The sequence below is a fragment of the Amia ocellicauda genome, chromosome 21 (genome assembly GCF_036373705.1).
Source record: "Amia ocellicauda isolate fAmiCal2 chromosome 21, fAmiCal2.hap1, whole genome shotgun sequence".
Classification (NCBI taxonomy): domain Eukaryota; kingdom Metazoa; phylum Chordata; class Actinopteri; order Amiiformes; family Amiidae; genus Amia; species Amia ocellicauda.
Window position 1 is genome coordinate 427,389 of NC_089870.1, and position 17,106 is coordinate 444,494.

Consider the following 17,106-nt stretch of genomic DNA (forward strand, 5'->3'; position numbering starts at 1 on the left):
GGGGGTTAGGTTGAAGGTGTACAAAGTGTAGCCGTTGATGTATTCAGCGTGGTTTATCAGCAGAGGCTGGTCCTTCAGATGTCTCCCTGTAGCGAGAACTAGACTGTAATATTCACGGACCGTGCAACCATTTTCAAAATCGGGGTGAAAAGTTTTGGCGGGGACTTGCGTGCCATCAACATACATAGCTATAAATTCTGCATTATAATGTTTAAAATTAAATGGATTCTTTGTATATGACCCTGTAAATGCGTCATTATCCACCAGCCTGATAATTACATGTTTTGGGAGCTGTCCGAGGAAGAGGTTTTCCTGATTCATATTGCGAGTTCCTGCCACGATGCTATGCACTTTCATATAGACTCTTTCAATGGGGTACTTGGCGTTAGTGGTCATTAGAGCCTGAGCGTGGCCTAGTTTAACAGTTGGTGAAACGGACACCTTTTTAACAAATAGCGAGGCCAAATAAAATAATACGTTTATATTTTTCATCATCATCGCTCATCAGACAAAATTCATTTTTGTTCCAAATCATTTTTATCTTAATATCAACCCCGTTGAGCATCAGTTTCTCTTGAAAAAATATGTCGGAATGAACATGACCAAAAAGCTCAATTGTTTTACTTGCTGTAGAAAATGTTGCTCTTTTTTTCAGACCCACGTTGGTGCCACCTGGATCCTTGACATCCATGGCGGCTGGTGTGTCTTTGGCAAACAGCCCGGGGCTGAACTGCTTGTTTAGAGTCTCCTCGCTATAATTAAGTATACACTCCATCAGTGCTCTATAGGGGTATGTATTACTGCTTTGACTTATCAGTCTATCCCCCAGGGTTACGTCCACTTGCGAGAAGATGGTGGCCACCGGGTAGTTGATAACCCCCACTTTGGCCTCCCTCTCGATAGCCTGTCCTTCTTCAGTCACAATTTTACAAGTGAGTAAAATAAGGGTATTATTCAAATCTAAATAATCTTCACCATTACCGGCTATGAAAAATTCCAGAGGGGCGGATTCTGAAATGGCCGAAAGAGGCGGATGCTTTTATCAATACTTGTTTGCGTGTAAGGGACTGTAAACAGATCCAGTTCTGATTTCACACATTCTTCCGACATGTTGTGTACAAAAGCCATGATTAAAATATATATCCCGAACAGGTTCTTGGCTTTCTTTTAGGTTTTCTTTTAACGGTCTTCTTCTTCTTCTTTTTCGGCTGCCTACTCTTACGAGTTCTGCTACGGTCTATTGCTGAATAAGTAAGTCTCTGTCTTTTGTTAGCTACAACTCTCCGCCCTCCGGGAGGGCGTCGTCTTTTACGAGAGCCTCTGGCCAGGACCATTAGACCCGAACCCTCCTGATTATCATTGTTGGCGGATCTGGTCATAGCGCTGCTGATCGCTTACGATGTGTTTGGCGGCCAATTTAAGATGCGGTTTCGCTATATCAAAGCCTCTCCTGAGAAGAGGCATAGCCATCCCGAAAAGTCCTTGAAAGAGTCCACCTATTCCGCTCCCATACATCACATTAGCTCCAGCGAACCCGGGCAAACCGTTACCAGCCTGCATTTTGTAATAGTTCACATAGTCTTTAGGATCGACATAACCCCTCATGATAGTCATTTTAACCGTGTACACAATGTTTCACAGGTCGAAAATGTAGTTTGCTTATAACCATACCAAAACGGAAGGGTATGTCAATATTCTGATCCGATTTCACTTCGATCGTAATATTGTCAAAATGAGTCTTAGAGACAGGTACGTAGTGTGGCTTGTCATAAGTAATTGTGACCACATCGTTGTTTTTGTATGTTTTGTTTCCCGCTATTCTGTTTTATTGTTTTATTTTTTCTCTCTGCCTGTGATTTTTTTTGCTTTTTATTGCTGGTATTGTTAATTGCTAGAAGCGGGCCTCTACCTTTTGTTATTTGTCCTTGTTATTTGTTATTTTGTTTATTATTCCTTTACTGTGTGTTTTTTGCAGGAGGTCAATCTCCGGGATGGCGGGGATGTCACACTTTTTACAGTGTGGGGGGTGTCCATTCATCAGGGGTGGGGATCCTTTTCGAGACACGGGAGGTGTCTATTCAGGACACGGTTGCTGCAGTCCCTGGGTGTGTGCTTTGTGTTAATGTGGGGTGGGGGGGCAGCAGTTTCATCTTGTTAATGTTTACGCTCCTGCAGTCCCCAGCTTGAGGCGGCAACTCTTTTTAGAGTTGTTGGATGTCTGCATCACTAACAGGCGTTTAGTCCTAGGGGGGGACTTTAATGTGGATATTGTTGGTGCAGGCCAGTCTGATTTCACTGCTTTTCAGTTGCATTCTGTCTTGTCTCGTTTTTCTTTGGCGGATGGTTTCAAGCTGTGTCGTCCATGAGAAGTGGGAATTACGTTCCGAAACACTAGGGGGGCAGCACATAGATTGGACCATTGGTCTTGAGAATTGGTGGTGGCTTCTTGTACAATGACAATGGTGTTCTGATCATGACTCACTCTGTATTTGTTTTTCATTAAAGGGGCCTGTTTTTGGCAGAGGCTACTGGAAGCTCAACAGCTCCATTTTGCAAGAGGCTCCCTTTCGAGACCTCTACAGAGTCCATTTCCCGGGGTGGGTGGCACTGAGGACATCTTACGGCTCGGTGGTTGATTGGTAGGAGGTTTGGGGTCTGCAAATGGAGCTGGAGTGGCTGTACAGTGTGTCAAATTCTGGGGGGGATTTTGACATGGTGAGGTGTCTCCGCCTCAAAGCCCAGCTGAAGGAGCACTTTGTAGCCAAGGCTAAGGCTTTCCTTTTGCAGTGCTAACACGAATTTCATGAGTTCCATGAAACGTGCAGCACATATTTTTTTAAACAAGTCCGGGCTGCACAGGCTAAAAAGGTGTCTGATGCTGCAGGGATGGTGCAGGTAGCCACTGCTCCAGTCTCTGGTGAACTGTTGGGGGCATTGCGGGCCATGGGAAAGGGGAAAGTGTCGGGGGTGGATGGTTTGCCACAAGGAATTTTATATCATGTTTCTGGGATCTGTTGGGGACTTTTTTGGTGGAGGTGGTCAAGGAGGTGTTGCACAGGGGTGAGTTGGGCCGGTCGATGAAGGTGGGCATTATCTCCTTGTTATATAAGAAGGGTGAGGCGTCTGACTTGCGCAACTGGTGGCCACACACTATGTTGTGTGTGGATTATAAGATGCTCGCCAAGGTGCTGGTGGGCAGGCTGCAACGGGCCAAGAGCCATGTCATCAGCCCTGACCAGACTTGTGGAGTGGCAGGCCGGTCTATATGTCGGAACCTCCTGCTCACACGTGATGTCATTGCCTGGGCAGAGGACAGAAATGTACCTCTCATGTTGGTTAGCCTTGACCTGGAGAAGGCTTTTGATCGTGTGCACCATGGGTTTTATGTTTCGGGTTTTGAGACATTTTGGGTTTGGTGATAGGTTTGTGAACTGGTTACGGGTTATGTACACGGGGGTTGGTAGTTGGGTTAATATTAATCGGCACTTGGGTGAGTTTATTTTGCAGCATTCTGGAGTGAGGCAGGGTTGTCCCCTCTCTCCGCTGCTATAAGTTCTATTTATGGAACCTTTTGCTGCAGCATTGAGGGGGGACCCGAGGGTGCAGGGTGTGTTACTGCCAGGTAGTGGTGGGGAGAGACTAAAGATTGCCCAGTATGCCGATGATGCCACACTGTTTCTGGGTTCTGACATGGATCTGGAGCGCTCTCTCCAGGTCATAGAGCATTATTCCCTGGCTGCGGGCACACGCTTGAATGTCCAGAAGACCACGGTCAAGTATTTCGGTTCGCTGCAACATAGGCAGGACGTGCCGGGGGGTTGCATCTTTGCACAGGTGCCCTTAACTGCTCGGGGTGTATTTTTGTGAGGGGGGGATTGTGCCGGTTTTAACTGGGAATTGAATGTTTCCCGGCTAAGAGTGAGGTTAGGTTTGTGGGCTTCTCTGCATCTCTCTTATTTTGGTAAGGTTAAAACAAGATATTGTTCATTCTTTAATGTATTTGTCCTGTGTTTTTCCTTTACCTCCACGTCTTAGGCGGACACTCCTGTCCCTAGTGTTTGGGTTTGTTTGGGAGGGGCCAGGGAAGTGCTGTATCTGCCAGTAGAGAAGGGGGGCCGTGGTTTGCCTCATTTCCCCTGAAATTGGATTGTGTTTTCTTTTCTAGTTTTTGTATGTCCTTAACTTCTGTTCCCCATCATAAAGTGTTTTTTTGTCCGTCTATGGTTCTCATGGACCATGAAACACCTGGTTCCTGTGTGCCTATTGCTGAGACGTATCCTGCACATTACAGACATTCCATACGTTTTCCCAGTAAGCACCCTCAGGTGTGGGACGAGGGCCTGTGCATGGACCAGAAGGCTCTGCATTTGGCTTTGGTGACTGTGCTGTGTGAGGGCAGGGTGCTGCCTGCACCTCTGGAGGTTTGGGACCGGGTACAACCTAAAAGCCTAGGACTATAGGACTTGAATTGGTTGCTGGTACACCGCCAACTTCCTGTTCGGGAAGTGTTGCTCCGTCATGGCCTGACCCGTGAACAGTGCCTGTCCTCGTCCTGTGTGTGGCCATGTGGAGACACGGAATCATGTGTTTCTGGAGTGTGGGTATGCTGTGGAGGTGTGGCGGGCTATGGGGGGGATCTTTGGACGTTTGGGCTTGGGGATGCCTGCCACTTACATGGATTTGGTTCTGGGGGTGGTTGTGGGTGGTAGGGACAAGCACCTGGCCTTTCTGTATTGCCTCCTGATCAGCCTCATTAAGCAAAGCTCTGTGGGATTCTAGGGGTGCCCTTATCAAGTCCCGTGCCCATATCCAGCCCATGGGGGTGGTGGGTGACTTAAGAGGGAGAATGAGGCGGGATGTGTGTGTGTGGGGTTTTCACACAGCCAGAGAGCATTGGAAGGGCTTGTATTCCTTATTGTGATAGTTTTCCTTTTGTTTTGACTCATGTATGTCATTTTTTTCTGCCCTGTGCTTCGTTGATTGTTTCTTGATACCTGGTTTGCCTGTTTGCTGTTTGTTTTTGGAATGTTGTTTCTGTTTTTGTTGTGCTTGTTTTCCTTGTGGTTGTAATTTACTTGTTCAGTGTATACTGTATTGATCATTTTCTAATAAAAAAATAAATTAAAATAAAAAATCTTATCAGTTTAATATCTGATACGTCCCCCATGTGGGGATAACATATTAAATTAATTTTTGGAACAGGGAGTGGGAGAGGGAGCTTGCTCCACCCACTTTACGCATCTGCCCATATATATACACTCACCTAAAGGATTATTAGGAACACCATACTAATACTGTGTTTGACCCCCTTTCGCCTTCAGAACTGCCTTAATTCTACGTGGCATTGATTCAACAAGGTGCTGAAAGCATTCTTTAGAAATGTTGGCCCATATTGATAGGATACCATCTTGTAATGGAGATGTGTGATGGAGATTTGTGGGATGCACATCCAGGGCACGAAGCTCCCGTTCCACCACATCCCAAAGATGCTCTATTGGGTTGAGATCTGGTGACTGTGGGGGCCAGTTTAGTACAGTGAACTCATTGTCATGTTCAAGAAACCAATTTGAAATGATTCGACCTTTGTGACATGGTGCATTATCCTGCTGGAAGTAGCCATCAGAGGATGGGTACATGGTGGTCATAAAGGGATGGACATGGTCAGAAACAATGCTCAGGTAGGCCGTGGCATTTAAACGATGCCCAATTGGCACTAAGGGGCCTAAAGTGTGCCAAGAAAACATCCCCCACACCATTACACCACCACCACCAGCCTGCACAGTGGTAACAAGGCATGATGGATCCATGTTCTCATTCTGTTTACGCCAAATTCTGACTCTACCATCTGAATGTCTCAACAGAAATCGAGACTCATCAGACCAGGCTTGTGCAAATTGTAGCCTCTTTTTCCTATTTGTAGTGGAGATGAGTGGTACCCGGTGGGGTCTTCTGCTGTTGTAGCCCATCCGCCTCAAGGTTGTACGTGTTGTGGCTTCACAAATGCTTTGCTGCATACCTCGGTTGTAATGAGTGGTTATTTCAGTCAAAGTTGCTCTTCTATCAGCTTGACTCAGTCGGCCCATTCTCCTCTGACCTCTAGCATCAACAAGGCATTTTCGCCCACAGGACTGCTGCATACTGGATGTTTTTCCCTTTTCACACCATTCTTTGTAAACCCTAGAAATGGTTGTGCGTGAAAATCCCAGTAACTGAGCAGATTGTGAAATACTCAGACCGGCCCGTCTGGCACCAACAACCATGCCACGCTCAAAATTGCTTAAATCACCTTTCTTTCCCATATATATATATATATATATATATATATATACACTCACCTTTGACTGAAATAACCACTCGTTACAACCGAGGTATGCAGCAAAGCATTTGTGAAGCCACAACACGTACAACCTTGAGGCGGATGGGCTGCAACAGCAGAAGACCCCACCGGGTACCACTCATCACCACTACAAATAGGAAAATGAGGCTACAATTTGCACAAGCTCACCAAAATTGGACAGTTGAAGACTGGAAAAATGTTGCCTGGTCTGATGAGTCTCGATTTCTGTTGAGACATTCAGATGGTAGAGTCAGAATTTGGCGTAAACAGAATGAGAACATGGATCCATCATGCCTTGTTACCACTGTGCAGGCTGGTGGTGGTGGTGTAATGGTGTGGGGGATGTTTTCTTGGCACACTTTAGGCCCCTTAGTGCCAATTGGGCATCGTTTAAATGCCACGGCCTACCTGAGCATTGTTTCTGACCATGTCCATCCCTTTATGACCACCATGTACCCATCCTCTGATGGCTACTTCCAGCAGGATAATGCACCATGTCACAAAGGTCGAATCATTTCAAATTGGTTTCTTGAACATGACAATGAGTTCACTGTACTAAACTGGCCCCCACAGTCACCAGATCTCAACCCAATAGAGCATCTTTGGGATGTGGTGGAACGGGAGCTTCGTGCCCTGGATGTGCATCCCACAAATCTCCATCACACATCTCCATTACAAGATGGTATCCTATCAATATGGGCCAACATTTCTAAAGAATGCTTTCAGCACCTTGTTGAATCAATGCCACGTAGAATTAAGGCAGTTCTGAAGGCGAAAGGGGGTCAAACACAGTATTAGTATGGTGTTCCTAATAATCCTTTAGGTGAGTGTATATTGAGACAATGAATATCCATTAATGAGTAAAATACAAATAAAGACAATGGCAATGTTGGAAGGAAATATTAGAGAAATAAATAATGATAATGAAAATAGGAATAATAGGAGTTGTTCCTTATGAAACTATGGGAATAATTTTAAATTATGGTTTATTGGTAAAAAATGAATTGAGAAACAAAGATTAATAACTGCCATCATTTACCTAACAACTATTAACTGTTGTTGAAGGAGCTGCTGTAATAGTTATTAAAATGGTCTAAGATATTTAAGTTAGCTAAAAAGGAAAAATATAAGCACATTATTTTGAAGGTTTGACAGCTGCACAAAAAAAAAGTATCTACACTTGGAAGGAAAGTTGATTCAGTAAATACAGGAGATATAATGCTGCTGACGACAGCTGAGTGCTATACTGAAATAATTTATGATAAATTGGAATCAAGATTATTATTAATTTGAATTGTCCCTTTACTGGAAACCTTATAGATTGTGTGAATGTCAACTACTGTCCATGTAATAGAGATGCCTTTTATAAGGAGGATGTTGTGCGAACCACACATTGTGTCTTCAGATGACCGATTTATTCCACGACAGATATGCACATTATGAATCGTGTCCTGAAGGAATCGATGTTTGACCCGTAGTGGCAAAGGTGCATACAGAGAAGACGCTGGTGTTCTCGTTGAGACACAGTAGGCCGAGGGCGCGGCTTTAAAGACAGCCACACGGCATTTTGAACAGGCCAATGTTGAGGTCCATAACATTGAAGTGATGGTTCATGGAAAAATAAGTTAGAATATTATAATTAAAATTTTCCCAGATTATAGGAATCTACAAATACATTGTGAAACAGCTCAAATGGCATCTGCAGTAGCATAAATTATTGTATTGATAGTTCAATTTATCATGTACTTTTGGTGGAGATGTCAAATTATTCAAATGAATAGAATAAAAGCCATGAAGTTAATTCCTTTTCTTAAGATTTGTAGAATGTACAATGTTTGTAAATTAAAATGCAACAGAAATATATGTAAACTGACTTTTGTATTCTCTTAGAAGCAACAAAATGTATGTATTATGTAGGTAGTCACTAGGGATTGACTTTTTTTACCTGGAGCAGGATGAAACATAATTGAGATGCACTGTAAAGCTCCAGGAAATTGTAGGTGGCCATTGCAATTTCCATAACAAAGCTCAATAAGGTGTAGTTATGACATCATTGTTTGCCTGACCAGGCAAAAGACATTCCTATCCCACGATTATTTGAATACTTCGCTGTACAACCCCAATAAATCCCGCAATAAGAGATGAGACTGGAGAGGAGAAATCATGTAATATAGAGTCTTTATTCAGCAAGCAGCTTAGAAGAACCTGTCTCAAACACAGTCTCAGAGCAGTTTCTTAAATTCTAACAATTGTATTAATTGTCAAGCAAGCAAATGTTAGTAAGGCTGTTTTTACTAGTGCTGATGCTGCAGAAGTCACTCCCAGCATCTGTGTCAAGATTTCTGTGGCTTATCTTAGTGAAAAGGCCCCAAATTCCTCAGCCGTACATGAGGTTACCAAAGAGCACATAATGAGACCAGCTTCTACCGGTTTGTACCAGATGCATCTCTCTGCAGACACACAATACAAATTTAGTACAGAACGTACGTTCTAGTAAAACCACAAGAAGATGGGGAAGTGGGCACACAACCCCTCTTTGCCTATCTAGACATAACGAAATGGCTACATATTTCTCCATATTTGGGCATAAAATAGAAAACATTGTGTTTAAGCTTAATCAGGAAGATAGTGAGGATATCATAAGATAGGGAGTTGTCTCCCCCTTATTGGTTCAAACTCACCCTGTCCAGGATATCGCAGTATGTATATAACATCATGTAGCTCTATGATTTTAGGGAAGTAAGGACAGAGACCTGTGTGTATTACTTTTCTCCAAGCGGCTTGAATAAAGACTCTGTTTGATTCAGTCTACTCTACAGTCTGATTTCTGAAAGCAATTAAAAAGGGGATTCTTCAGAGAGGTCACCTCATCATTATTGATCAACAGTTGCTTTGAGGACTATAGGACCAGACCTCTCCCTGTAGATCAAAGGAAGCCATCTGTTTTCCACATTCCTACACCTCCCCACAGGAAGACAACCATGAACATTACAATGGTCAGAAACCTGATCTCAAGACAACACTTTGGGAAACCTGTGACTGACCCTGCCCAGACCCACATGCCATGCATTGTATAAAAAGCTGTTAACTTCTGGTGTTCAGAAAGGTCAGTTTTCTCTTGTGACTGTCTTATTGTATTTCTTTAGGTGGGCTTGGGTGGGTGGTTTAGCTACCATTGTTCTTTTGTATGTTGTATGGTTTCTTTCGTGCTTGTCCTGATTTTTTTTCTCTTTCTGTGTTTTGATTGTTACTGTATTTTTGGGTTCTCCATGCTTTGCTCTATGAGAACCTGTCTTTTGCTTGGAACTGTGTCTTCTGTATCTTGGGGAGGTGTTTGTAACATTGTTATTGTGACTTGTATCTATGTGTGACTATGTGTTACTGCTTGTTTGATTGCTTCTGGTTTGTGATTTTTCTTCGGTTTTCTCCTGTAATGTTATTGTATTGTTTTCATGTCTTGTGCTTTCGTCTTACTGTATACATTGTATTGGTGTTGTTGCTTTTGTAAATAAATATGTTACAAAACAAAACAAAAAATCGGTTCTTATCAGTTTAATATCTGATACGTCCCCCATGTGGGGATAACATATTACATGGATTTTTGGAACAGGGAGTGGGAGAGGGAGCTTGCTCCATTCCCTTCAGGCATCGGCCCGGTATTGCAGTATTTCCGGGAAAGGTGCACGCATGGAATGTATGTGCTCTGTGATGTCATAGCAGTCAGCTGAGAGAGAGTTCCGTGATATCATCAAAATATAATAAAATATGAATGATCTTCTATACCTAGAAATTAAGAAGATGCGACAGGGTTTGTGAGCTGTGTGAAAGTGGTAGTGGTGCATTTAATCGCCATTTACTTATTTATGTATTTATTATATATTTTTTAATGTTTTTTAAAAGTATTTTTTTCTATTCTTAGTACTTTTTAAATGTTTTAGCCAGTGTGTGCCTGATGATGGGTTCCCACTCCAGTGGGTTAGGGGGCTTCAAGGGCCACGGTTTTAAAAAAAAATCTGAAATTAATGATTCTGTTGAAGATTGTTGCTTGCTGTTTCTTGCTGTGGGGATGGTGGTCGGGTTTGAAATAATCAAATCCCCCTCACAAATGAACAAAACTATAGTCGTTTTCCTTAATCAAGAAAATCTGGTCAACACAATTGTGGAAGAGGGATTTATGTTGAATGATGCTTTGGTAACTGTAACACCGTTATCTACACCTCTTACCAAGGTAATATTGTCAAATATTCCCTTGTTTATTAATAATTCATTAATTGAAAGAGAACTTTCCAGAAACGGTAAAATAATGTCACCAATTACAATGATTCCCCTTGGATGTAAAAATCCAGAAATTAAACACATTATGTCTTTTAGGAGACAAGTTTTTGTACTACTTGATAACCCAGAAAAAAAGTTTAAATGTAGCTTGGCGTTTTAATATAGAGGGGAGGGATTATGTTGTTTTTGCTAGCACAGAGGTTTTTAAATGTTTTTCTTGCGGGGAACAGGGGCACTTTAAATAGACATGCCCCAAGCTACAAACTGAAGCAGGGACAAGTAGTTGCGGTTCAGAGAGCGGAGGTTGAGGAGCCGCCGAGACCTGAGCTGTGGCCTAGGAGGAAGAGCTTCCAGTGTGGCTGCAGCTGAGCCGGGGGGCTGCAGCGCCGGCAGACACAGCCAAGGAGGGGTTGTACGCTGCAGTCATTAAGAAAAGAAAAAAAAGAACATCTGCGGCGGCAGGTGAGGAGGAGTCTGTTTGGGAGCCTATTATGGTCTCTCATGACAGCGGTGTAGGGTCTAAACCCCTACGCTGTGGTACAACTGAGCACCGGGTCTGAAGGGCAAGAGACAGGTGGGCCTCAACCCGCGGATCTCTTGTCTGAGGACTCGGTGCAGGAAGGGAGCGATGTTGGGGGTGATAGCCTCGGGGCTCAGGCAGGCCTTGTTGATGTTCCCCCAAGTGATGAGACTCCTCAGCCTGCTGTGTAGGTAGCGGAGATGCTGGTGGCTAATGGAGATTCTGCGGGCGAGGAGGAGGACGGATCGGCGGGATCAGAAGAGGATGGTTGGGAGGACGGGCTCTCTGACACCTCGCAGCTCTCTGACATCACGGCCAGCCAAAGGGGGAAACTATTCACTAACAGAGATCAGCAAACTAAATGTAAGAGGTGAGTAGACATTAAATCCTTCTTCCCAGACCAGAAACTGTTTTTGTGTTCTGCAGATTTAATTTTAAGGAAATCAATTATAATTGAGTTTGAACAGAAAAAACGGTTCAGACTTAAAAAATATGTCTGCTCAGTTTGAAAATGTAGTCGCATCTAAACATTTTTAATGGCTATTTTTATAAAGAACTTTTGGTTTTTAACGTGTTTGTTATTTTTGAATAATCTATTTTTATCAATGGAGAAAATTATTTTAGGCTCTTTTAACGTGAACGGGTGCAGGGATTTTAATAAAAGAGCACAATTATTTGATTTTTTAAACAGTAAGCATTCAAACATGATTTTATTGCAGGAGACACACTCAGACAGCAGTAATCAGTCTGAGTGGAGGGGCGACTGCATTTTAAGCCACAGTTCTAATTTTCGTGCTGGGGTTACTGTTTTATTTTCTCCAGAATTTGGGGCAGAGATGTATTGAGGATATTATTCAAGGTCGACTTTTAAAAGTACAAATAAAACACGCTGGTATTTATTTTTTATATTTAAATGCTCAGTCAGGAACTCAGGGGTTGCAGTACTGATAATTTCCTTGTGGTGGGGGAGGTTTTTAATTGTACTATGGATTTTAATAGATAGAAACCACGGGGAGCCCCATCCCCATTCTGTCAGGAAGCTGGCCACTGTATGAAATACTTTTGACCTGGTTGACATTTGGAGGATTTTTCATCCCACAAATAGACAGTATACATGGATCAAATGCAATCAAAATCAGCTGTCAGGGGCACGCTTAGATAGGTTCTATACTCCACAGCAGCATAGTAATACATTTACTAAAAGCAGTATAGCACCCAGTAGCCTTTCTGATCATCATTTTGTTTACATCACTGTTTCACTACCAATCCAATCACATTCAAAATCATATTGGCACTTTAATAACAATCTGCTACAGGATAAAAACTTCACTGATTATTTTGTAAAAATTGGCAAAATGAAAAAACGAATTATAGTGGTGGGATATAGGGAAGATTCAAATAAAAAAATTCTGTCAACAGTACACACTCAATGTCTCCAGGTCAGTGGATGCAGTGGTCAGTGAACTGGAGAGAGAGATTGTTGGTTTATAGAGTCAGCTGGCCAGCGAGAGCAATGAGGGGGCGTATCGGGGCCTGCAGGGGAGGAGGCAGCACCTGGGCAGCCTGCTGGAGAAGAAGGTGAAGGGCTCTCTGCTCAGAGCCACTTTACTTAGCTTAAAGATATGGACGCCCCCACAGCTTTCTTCTTCGTCCTGGAGAGGAATGTGTTGTCTGAGGCTGCCCGGGGGGAGAGAGGTCTTCAGCCCTGCGGAGCTCAGGCATGTTGCAGTGAGCTTTTATTCTGATCTCTATAAGGCTGAGGGCTGTGACCCGGGAGAGATGGAGTGACTTCTCCAGGGTCTCCCCAGCCTGGACAAGGAGGAGAGCAGCGGACTGGACATTCCGTTGGCATTCCCAGAGCTCACTGCGGCTGTGGTGCAGCTCTCCAAAGGGAAGGCTCCCGGACTGGATGGACTTCCGAATTTTACCAGTAGTTTTGGTACTCTGTTGGTGAGGATCTGTACCAAGTCTTGCAGGAATGAGTCTGGGATCGGGAACTGCCGCTGAGCTGCTGCAGGGCAGTGATAACACTGCTACCTAAGAAAGGAGACCTCTGTAACATCAAGAGCTGGCGCCCTGTTATAAATTACTTTCCAAGACTCTCGCTAATCGCCTAAAGACCAAGACTGGATCCGTGGTGCACACAGATCAGTCATGTGCCCAAGAGATCGATTTTTGATAATTTATTTTTATTAAGAGATCTTTTTCATGTATCCAAAGTTTTTAATGTTGATTTTGGTTTAATTTCGCTAGATCAAGAAAAAGCTTTTGATAGAGTTGACCATAAGTATCTGTTTTGTGTTTAAAAGCATTTGGTTTTGGCCCTGTTTTTATTTACTTTATAAGACTCCTTTATCACAATGTTTTTAGTGCTGTGAAGATTAATAATGGTTTGACTGTCCCCTTCCCTGTGCAGAGGGGGATACAGCAGGTCTGCTCTCTCTCAGGGATGCTCTATGCCCTCTCTATAGAGCCCCTATTACACCAGCTGCGGGAGAAACTGCTTGGGTTGGCAGTGCCAGCTGCACCCCATGCAACCCCTATTAAACTCTCTTCATAAACTGACGATCTCAGTGTGTTTGTTACAACTGACCAAGATGTCGCTGTGCTGGAGTCACGCATTATAATGTATGAAAAGGCAACCTCAGCATGAGTAAACTGGGCAAAAAGTGGAACTTTTCTTATTGGCAGCTGGGAGGATACCCCCCCTGCTTTACTGCCTTCAGTTTTAAGTTGGAGTAAAACTGGGGTCAAGCTTTTAGCTATTTATTTTGGGAATGAGCAATTCATGCAGCAGAACTGGGAGGGGCTGCTGGACAGGGTGACGGGGAGGCTGCAGAGCTGGCAGTGGCTCCTCTCTCGGCTCTCTTTCAGGGGCAGGGTCCTCACCATTAACAATCTTGTCACCTCCATGCTTTGGCATAAGCTGGTGTGCCTGGATCCTCCCCTGGTTTTGGTAAGCAAAATACAGAAATGCCTGGTGCAGTTTTTGTGGAGCGGGCATCACTGGCTGCTCCCGGCTGTTTTGTATCTCCCCCGTGAAGAGGGAAGGCAGGGGCTCATTGATATCCCTAGCAGGATGGCAGCGTTTAGGCTGCAGGCTTCCCTGGGACTGCTGTACATACCACAGCTGAGCTGGAGAGTTTTGTTTGTTGCAGAAGGGGTGTGTGCCATGACTAAAGAGGGGCAGCTTGTTATGCTCTCATGACAAACTATGAAAGACTAAGATCTCATTGAACTGGACTTTTTGAAACTGGGATGAGAAATGTTGGATTTGTTATGTTTTTTTGGACCAGTGTTTGTATTGGCTTTATATTAGTTTTTCTAATTGTTTTCTAATTTATAGAATAAAGGGATTTCAAAAGTCAAAAGTCAGGGGCTCTCACCCACCGACACGGGATCCGCTGTTTGCCGGACACCAATGTGTCATTTGAGGACTGCCTGCTGGCGGCCTGCTCGGTTGTGGGAAGTAATAATATTATTTTGGCGTCAAGGATGAATAAAGGGAGCATTCTGCAGGAGAAGGGAGGATCCCCGAAAGTGAAGGTGAGGGTGAGGTTCTTACTCAAAAAAAAAAAAAAATGAGATTAATTCGCCAGAGAGCGAAGGTAAGGCAGAGCAGGGCTCTAAGACAGCTGCTGCCGCAGGCAGCTGGGGAGTGTGCGGATCCTGGTCTGGAAGAAGACGAGATGAGCTGAAGGGGAGGGGGGAGACCTAAATGAAGGGGACATCTCCGACTCTTCACTGTTCTCTGACACCCCTGTTTGGTGTAGTATTGCATATCGACTTAAAATGATAAACGATTTCCTTGATAAAATAAAAGGCAGGCGTGGCGTGGATGTAGCAACTTTTATTTCTGATTTTAGATCTTTTATTCAATCCACAGAACTAGCATTACAGAATGCAACAGTGAAAGAGCTAGACATGACAAAACGATAGACTTAAAAATATAGTATGTACTGTATGTGATTCATTGAGACAGAACAAAGAACATTTTACTAATGTATAGTTTTTATATATTTAATATTTTTGCTTATTGTTCTTTTAACCTTTTTAATGGCTTCTAAAACAAAAAAATGTAATGTTAATGGCTGCAGACTAAGTTTTAAGAGAGCACAAGTTTTAAGCTTTTTAGAACAGAAGCGGGTAGGAGTTGTGTTCCTCCAGGAAATGCACTCTGATCCGGGTGATGAAGTGGAGTGGCAGCGGCAGTGGAGATGACGGTGTGTGCTGAGTCACGGCTCTAATACAAGTGCAGGGATAGCCTTGCTTTTTGAACCGAGTTGAGCAGCAGCTATTTTATTGACGGTTTAACGATTGATTTTTTCAAACACTTCTGGAATGACCTTGGGCCTGACTTGCTCCTTGTGCTACAGGAGATTCTGAGGTCTGGGGAGCTGCCGCTAAGCTGCTGTAGGGCCATTGATCGGGTCATTTTTATCTGTTTAAAACCCTGGAAGCCTTTGGTTTTGGTCCCCAATTTATTACGTTTATTCGATTTTTATATTATAATATAATATTTTTAGTGTTTTAAAAATTAACCATAGGCTAAGCCAACCTTTCCCGGTGTGCAGAGGTATCAGGCAGGGCTGCCCCCTGTCAGGTATGCTTTACTCCCTCTCGACTGATCCCCTGCTGGCTCTGTTGAGGAGTAGACTGAGAGGCTGGAAACTGCCATGCTCCGCTCCTCCTGTGTCAGTGAAGGTGTCTGCCTATGCAGATGATGTGACCGTGTTTGTCTCGAGTACTGAAGATATCCTAGAGCTGCAGCAAAGCTTCGAGATGTTCCAGAGGGCGTCATCTGCAAAGATTAACTGGGACAAAACTGATACCTTCCTTTCAGGGAGCTGGCAGGGGAGTGGCCCTCCGGTTCTGCCACACACTCTGTGGAGTGGAGCAGATCAGGGATGAAGGTGCTAGGGGTTTTCCTCTGTACCACTGCTTATATGGAGAAAAATTGGGAGGGCCTGATAGACAAAGTCAGGGGGAGGCTGGAGTGGTGGCGGGGGCTGCTGGAACAAATGTCACTTAGGGGGAGCGTAGTTAATAGTTTGACTGCCTCAATGCTGTATCAAAAATTGGTGTGTGTGGACCTTCCCTGAGATATTATTGATGGTCTTCAGAAGCTTCTCCTGGAGTTTTTCTGCGGGGGGAAGCATTGGTTAAAGCCTGCTGTAGTGTACCTGCAGGCCATACAAAGGTTCCTGTATGCTGGGGAGTGAGCCCACTGGAAGAGGTTGGCCTGCTTCTTTCTTAAAAAAGTAGAGGGGCTGGGATATGGCACTAATTTTTTTTTTAATTAGCCATCACGCTCTGGACAGTTCTAACCTACCCTCTTTTTATTGCAGTATTTCAAAAGTGTGGAAGGCAGTGAAAGTGGAGAGGGAGGAGGAGTTTTCAACCTCCTAGAGGAACCACTTCTTCTCTTCTCTGAGCGCAGTGCCTGCAGTCACTAGCACTGCAGGAAAGGTTTGTGAGGGCAGGTATCACAATGTTAGGACACCTGATGGCACCTGGACTCTCTTGCTGGCCCAGTGCGGAAGAATTGGCAGGCAGGCAGAGAAAGTGCTGAGGGAGGTGAGGATCTGTCTGTTTCCAGGGCAAAAGCAAACCCTTAGAGATGATGCCACACAGGTAGGAGGACAGGGAAAAGATGCTGTTTTTCCAGAGCTGCTGGTGTCTCCCACAGGTGTGGTGGAGGAGCAGGGGGAGGATGAGGTCAGATTTTAAAACTTCAGAAAATGAAATTTAGAGTTTTAAAAAGTCAAGACCCATACAGGTTATGTATAAAGTCAGCCCACTGCAGAGAACTGAGAGGAAGGGTAGACTCTAGACCAGGGGTAGTCAACAGGCGGCCTGCGGGCAAAATCCTGACCACCAGATGCTTTTGACTGGACCGCAAGAATAATTTTAATTAACTTTTTATCATAATTTTTCTTTTTTTTATATAATGTTACGGAGGTGTGTTGCACTC

General features: G+C 43.9%; 2 non-coding genes across 2 annotated transcripts; both read left to right on the forward strand.

Moving 5' to 3' along the window:
* The first annotated feature begins 5,097 nt into the window (after window positions 1-5,097).
* On the forward strand, window positions 5,098-5,289 carry LOC136717461 (U2 spliceosomal RNA). Its single transcript, XR_010805225.1, has one exon. It is a non-coding gene; the product is annotated as a U2 spliceosomal RNA (small nuclear RNA).
* Window positions 5,290-9,832: 4,543 nt separating this feature from the next.
* On the forward strand, window positions 9,833-10,027 carry LOC136717473 (U2 spliceosomal RNA). Its single transcript, XR_010805235.1, has one exon. It is a non-coding gene; the product is annotated as a U2 spliceosomal RNA (small nuclear RNA).
* The last annotated feature ends 7,079 nt before the right edge of the window (window positions 10,028-17,106 follow it).